Source organism: Canis aureus, chromosome 26, assembly GCF_053574225.1.
Source record: "Canis aureus isolate CA01 chromosome 26, VMU_Caureus_v.1.0, whole genome shotgun sequence".
Taxonomy (NCBI): Eukaryota; Metazoa; Chordata; class Mammalia; order Carnivora; family Canidae; genus Canis; species Canis aureus.
Window position 1 is genome coordinate 47,662,584 of NC_135636.1, and position 6,000 is coordinate 47,668,583.

Here is a 6,000-nt window from a genome sequence, read left to right on the forward strand (position 1 = left end):
GAACTAAACTTACATGCCCACAGAAAGCTTGCGTCCACCTCCTTACAATCCTGGACAAGCCCCACCATGAGTCAGGCACAAATGTCATGCCCCAGAAGGACATGCGACGCTCTTTTTCCGTAACTCCACCCGCTGCTTCCCGGGGCCCCTCACTCAGTTGGTGTGGGAACTCTGTATCCGCCCTGGATGCGCCTGTCTGAGGCCACATCTGCACTCTGAGGCCCTTGCGGGGGTGCCGTCACAGCTGGGGACACACCAGGTCGCCGGCCGTCATCACCGCAGGCCAGCACCCACTGGGATGGATGACATCCCTCCCGCCCTGGGTCACAGGCTCTCAAAGGCAGCATCCGCAGCATCTTCATCCCTGTGTGTCCAGGCTCCCATCTCTCCAGGGCCACTCTACCTGCCACTGCTTCTGTGCATCCCCCGGAGACCAGGGGGACGGCGACTTTCCACCCAGGACACCGGGCCAGCTCTTCAGGCAGAGGTGGGGCCTCCGCAGAGGCACGGAGCCCGGCAGCCTCATCTCACCTGATCCGTGTGTGACCGGGACTCGCCAGGGTCCACCACGGCTCTGGGTGCCACCCAGAGAGCACCTGCTGGGGCCTTCCTTGTCCATCCTCGAATCCCACCCCGACCCCTCTCCGGGCCTCTGATACTCTGTTTTTAAGTTGGAGAACTTGGAGCTCCTCCAAGGAGGCAGACAGCACGCATGCTTCCCACCATCAGGTCCTGCCCTTCCGTGTCCTCACCCTGCGCCCTCCAGGGGCAACCAGGGACACGGGCTCATGCACACTGTATTCTTCCTGCTTTGAATTCTGTGAGGATGAAAGCTTTAAAGAAATTCCTAAGTTTTTGCAAATGGTTCCATTGACCGTTGGCATTTTGGAAGGCCAATAAGCCAAAGTGGTTAACCCGTAAGCAGGTGAGAATCACTTTACGAAAAGGAAAAGTCTGAAATACTGCTTTGCACGTAGAACCCAGGCACAGTCGTGTTTTCCCACAACAAAATAAAAGGCCTTTTGATTTAGCTAGGAGAAACTTCCCGCAAGTTTTTGAACCCACACTTGAAAAACAGATTCAATCGCCTGACATTCTGTTCGAGTAAGCATTCACGGCTCCGTTTGCCGAGCGGGACTCCCGATCCCACGCGAAGATCTCAGTTACTGCTGCTCCATTCTTGCAGTTGCTCGGGCCAAAAACTTAAAGTTATTCCTGACATTCTCTTTCTCTACACCTCATATCCAATTAGCAAATCCTGCCAAGTCTTCCTTCAAAATATATCCCACAGGATGAGTTTGCAATTTGGAAATATCATTTGACGGTAAAGATGAAGCTGGTGGCTCCCCTCAGTGGCTTCTCATCCACCAAGAATTTTCTGTTCCTTCCGCTTCTAAGTTGGAAATATCTTTGGTTGTGACAAGGACCTTGATCTGGCTTAAGAAAAAGGTATTGGGGATCCCTGGGTGGCGCAGCGGTTTAGCGCCTGCCTTTGGCCCAGGGTGCGATCCTGGAGACCCAGGATCGAATCCCACGTCGGGCTCCCTGCTTCTCCCTCTGCCTATGTCTCTGCCTCTCTCTCTCTCTCTCTGTGACTATCATGAACAAATAAATAAAATCTTTAAAAAAAAAAAAAAAGAAAAAGGTATTGGCTTATGCAGTTGAAAAATGGAAGGGTAAGGGACGCCCGGGTGGCTCAGTGGTTGTGCATCTGCCTTCGGCTCAGAGTGTGATCTCAGGATCTGGGATTGAGTCCCACATTGGGTTCCTTGCAGGGAGGCTCCTTCTCCCTCTGCCTATGTCTCTGCCTCTCTCTCTCTCTCTCTCTCTCTCTCTCTCCCCCCCCCCTCTGTCTCTCATCAATAAATAAATCTTAAAAAAAATAAAACTTAAAAAAATGGAAGGGTAAGTCTTGCAAGGAAGGCTGGATCAGAAGCTTATATAACATCAACAAGATCCATCCTCTCTCTCTCTCATTACTCCACTCTTCCTTGTTGGTTCTCCTCTCAGGCTCTTCCCTCATAGCAACAAAACGACTGCCAGCAACTCGAGAGCCTACATCCCCTTCAAGCTCTTGCTCCTGCTTGAGCAGCACCCACGTCCCCCACCAATCCCTGCAGGCAAGGAGCATACAGATTCTCAGTCAGGTGCTCAGCCTTTAGAAAAAGGAGGGGCAGACAATAAGCGTTGCTCGGATCCTGCAGACTGAGATTGGGGGAGCGTGGGCCGGCAGAAGGAAAGTGGGACACGGTCACCAGGGGGGAGGGCACGCCGAGGTGGGGGAACCAAACACCAGCAGCCATCACACCGAGGACGCTGCCCACCTGCCTCAGAAGGAGAAACAAGAGTCTCCAGCAGCCCGAGAGGCTCACTCAGTGCAGAACTGGAAACATTCCTGAGAACTGCTTTTTCAGAGATTCGGAGATTATTCCGATGCCTATCACCTGCCTGGGGATCCTGCCTCCCAGCAAAGGTGACTGTAATTTCAGCCTTTAAAGAACATTTCATGATAAGCAGGAGAGCAAAACAGTGGCCACAGCAAAGAGCTAAAAGAGCTGCACTTCGATGCAACAGGAAAGTGATGCTTTGGCACCTGCTGCTTCTCAAATGAGTCTCCGGTTTACTGGGGTGGGTTCTCGAAAACTCTGCCTGAGAACAGCAACACCTTCTCCCTCTGGAGGGACGATGCTGGCACGTGGTGCTCATGGCGGGGGGGGTTTTGCTTCGGGTTGTGGGCCTGTGTTGGTCTATTTGGGATTGACGGCGCCGTGTGGCCAAAGAGAGAGGACAAAGGCAGGGTTTTGTAAAGACAAGAGGCGGTGCAGATGAATAGCCTGCAAATTCAATATCACGGGGTGGGGGGGGGGGCTTGTGTGTCTCTCCGAGGGGCGCAGCGAAGTGGGGGGAACCTGAGAGTTCACTGCACCTGGGCCCCAGGCCAGTTTTTCTCCACAAATCAGGTGTTCCATGTGAAGATCAAATGATGTGGACGATGGAAAATACTCAGGTCAGTGCCTGACATCTAGTATGTGCTCAATAAATGGTGAGATTTAAAAAAACAAAATCATCCTTACAGTGAGAGTTAGACTCATGAATATGAAAATATTTCTGCCCCAGCTGCACCTTGACCTCCCCAAATTAATTCAAAATATTATATTTGCCAGATATTTGGGGATGAAAAACTGAACAATGGTATGAAAGTGGTCACAACCCAGCTAGAGAAGCCATTAATCTACATAAGGAAGAGCCACGGAAGGGGACAGAGGTGAGGGGGATGGGTCCGGCACATTTACAGGTGTGTAGGGGGAGGCTCAGATCGGCTGAGTGGTGCCAGGGAAGTGGGGGACGGGGGGAGAGCATTTGAGAAGTGAGGTCATGAGTTGTGAATTGGATACTTGTCCATGTTCTTTTTAGAGATGCCCGTGGACGTCAGAATGCCTTTTTAATAACTTCTGGTCCCTGGCCTGTGCTGCTCTGTGTGAAAGTCCATGCTGAGACTGGGCCACGGGGAGCCCAGCTGTTGTTAGGGCTATGCTGCTGATTGCTTTTTAACCCTAAAAAGGAGGTTAAAAAGGAGCAGAGGTGCCTTCAGTTTGCCTCAGATGATGGGGATCTGTTTTCAGGACACTCAGGGAGGTAAGAAATTCAGAGAAGAATCTTTTTTTTTTTTTTTTTTTTTTTATTCAGAGAAGAATCTTAAAAGCCAGGCATCACAGCGTAAGATGCTTGCTTGGGATTCCAGATAACTGTAGGGTCCCAGTTATACAGTTTCCCACACAGAAATGGGCTTGTCATGACCCTACTTTAACGGGTCACCATTGTGAGTCAGCCACAGGCTTTCTCTTTTGAATGCTCCTTTTTTGAGCTCCCTGGGAGAGATGAGCTGATTGGACATCACCAACACCCAGGTGAGCCCAGCTGTCTGGCCAGGCATCAATGGCTTCTTTTGGGATCATCCTGAAGGCCTGTGGTAGATGCCATGATGTGTCTGGGATCCTCCCTGCAGGGCTGTTGGGGTGTCAATGGCCCGTCATTCTTAGCTGAGTCCCTCGTTAGGAATTGCCTTCAGCCTCCGACAGTTACAACCCCCATGGTCAGGCCCTTTCTTGGGTGTCTGGTGTTTAGTGACTGGCCAGAGAGAAGGTAGAAAGGCCCAGACCCATCGCCCTGTTCCTGAGCACTCTGCAGAGCATCCCCACCCAGAGCTCCCACCAGGGGTCAATGAGGCCTTCCTTGTGACCACCCTGCAGCCCATCCTACCTCCTCCCACATATGTGTCTGTCCCCCCACCCACCCACCCACCATGAACATCCTAAGAGGTTCTGAGGCACTAATTTTGTCTGAGTCTGCTTCCTCAGGAACCCAACCCGTAAGGATCCCTACTCCAGTTAGGGAGAGAGGAGCGGGGTTGCCGGATTTAGCAAAAAATAATTCAGGATTCCGAGGTAAACATGAATTTCGGGTCAACAGTGAATAACGTATTAGTATAAATACGTCCCCTGAGATATCTGGAGACATACTCATACTTCAACATTATTTATCGTTGATCTGAAGGTCAAATATTCTGTATTTTATCTAGCAACCCTAGAGGGACTGTGGAGTATAGAATATGGGGTCTAGATCCGTCCAAGTGGTCCAGGGGCCATAGCACATCTTCAGAGCATCACAGACTCCTATTCTACATGCAGGTCAGCTGGGTTCCTTTTGTGAGAAATATAATAATTCAAATGTGACCCTATTTTTACTTACAAATAATACAAGTAATAACCACCACATATTGAAGACTGACTGTCTCTGACCAGGTATTAAGCATTTTAAAGCTGTTAACCCCTCTCTGAACACATCTAAACTTCACGAGAAACTTTGTAAGTGAATGTATTAGGATCAAGTCCCACATGAGTGACAGAAAACCCAGACTATGAGTAGTTTAAATAAAACTAAAAAACAAAAATAAAAATGTAAATAAATAAATAAATAATAAATAAATAAAACTAAAATTCCAAGGTAAACAGTGCAAGAACTGGAACTGGTGGACTCCCACCCCTTCCTTCTTGGTCCATGCCGTGTGTGGCCTCCATTTAAGGTCACCCTCATAGGCCAAAATGACTGCTGGAGATCCAGCCATTACATAAAATCCCAGCCAGACAGAAGGAAGAAGCAACAAAGAGGGGCACACGCACTCCCCATTGACATTCTCTACGTATAAGCATGTTGTTTTTTGCCCCCTTTGACAGAACTCAGTCACAGGACTTTGGTGTAAAAAAAAAAAAACAAACAACTGCAAAATACAGCTTCTATTTGAGCTGGCCACAGGTCTGAAAGAATCAGAGTTTTTCTTGCGAAGGTAGAAGGGCGGGGGGAGCAAAATGAGAGATAATTAGCAGATTTTGCCATAAATAAATGTTATCATCATCCTCATTTTTGGATAGAATTGAGGCTCAGAAAGGTAAAATAACTTACCCAAGGTCACTCAACTGACAGCCTGCCCCCAGAGCCTGCATCTGTAATAAGCACCATCCTATAATTGAATTTAATCAGACTTCATCAATGCCAATGGTGTGAGCAGGATCTGCTCATTGGCAAACCCTGTTTTTAGAAATAGAACATTCACACAAGTCACGGACATTCAAATATCAGTACTTTGTGAAACACCTTAATGATTGTGGCAAAGGCACAAACCCCAAGGCAAAAATGACACACACCGAGATACGAAAGAGGGAAGAGACGGCATTTGCACAGATCGGGGATCCTGCCCACGGGGAGGAAAGCCCGTCCCGTGTCCCAGAGGTCAGCGTAACGAGGACGATCCAAAGGGAATGTCAGACGTGCTGAGGTGGCTGTGGTCTGGGCAGGGGATGCTGGAAATCAGTGCCCACCTATGTGGGAGCCCTTGGGCGAGAGTGAACACTGCGTGGCTCTGTGGGTTCAAGAAATACCATTCGACAACGCCCTGCAGTGTCTTTGAACCCCTGGGTCTCAGGGAAATGGCCTTGGGAACAA